Here is a 1259-nt window from a genome sequence, read left to right as displayed (position 1 = left end):
GCGAGCAAACGAACGAACGTACGAACAAACGAACGAAAGAATGAATGAACGAACGAACGAACGAAAGTATGAATGAACAATTGAAAGAATGACCAAACGCACGTACGTATGTACGAGCTTACCAACGAAATGAACGAACGAAAGAACCAACGAACGAACGATCGAACGTACGTATTTACATATGTATATACGTATAAATGAATGAATGAACGAACGTACGAACTAACGAACGTACGTACGAACGAATGAACGAACGTACGTACGTACGTACGAGCAAACGAACGAACGAAAGAATGAATGAATGTACGTACGTACGTAAGAACGTACGTACGAACGAACAAACGTACGTACGAACTAACGAATGAACGAACGAGCGAACGAGCAAACGAACGAATGAATTAATGAACGAACGAACGAACGAAAGAACAAACGAGCAAACGAACGAACGTACGTACGAACAAACGAACGAAAGAATGAATGAACGAACGAACGAACGAAAGTATGAATGAACAATTGCAAGTATGACCAAACGCACGTACGTATGTACGAGCTTACCAACGAAATGAACGAACGAAAGAACCAACGAACGAACGATCGAACGTACGTATTTACATAAGTATATACGTATGAATGAATGAACGAAAGTACGAACTAACGAACGTACGTACGAACGAACGAACGTACGTACGTACGAGCAAACGAACGAACGAAAGAATGAATGAATGTACGTACGTACGTAAGTACGTACGTACGAACGAACAAACGAACGAACGTCCGTACGAACTAACGAATGAATGAACGAACGATCGAACGTAAGTATTTACATAAGTATATACGTATGAATGAATGAATGAATGAACGAAAGTACGAACTAACGAACGTACTACGAACAAACGAACGTACGTACGTACGAGCAAACGAACGAACGAAAGAATGAATGAATGTACGTACGTACGTAAGTACGTACGTACGAACGAACAAACGAACGAAAGTCCGTACGAACTAACGAATGAATGAACGAACGAGCGAACGAACAAACGAAAGAATGAACGAACGATCGAAAGAACGAACAAAAGAACAAAAGAACGAACGTACGTACGATCGAACATACGAACCTAACGAAGGAACAAACGAACGAAAGTATGAATGAACAATTGAAAGAATGACCAAACGCACGTACGTATGTACGAGCTTACCAACGAAATGAACGAACGAAAGAACCAACGAACGAACGATCGAACGTACGTATTTACATATGA

This window comes from Octopus bimaculoides, chromosome 24 (assembly GCF_001194135.2).
Source record: "Octopus bimaculoides isolate UCB-OBI-ISO-001 chromosome 24, ASM119413v2, whole genome shotgun sequence".
NCBI lineage: Eukaryota > Metazoa > Mollusca > Cephalopoda > Octopoda > Octopodidae > Octopus > Octopus bimaculoides.
The sequence above is the reverse complement of the archived record's forward strand: the minus strand, read 5'-3'. Positions refer to the sequence as shown.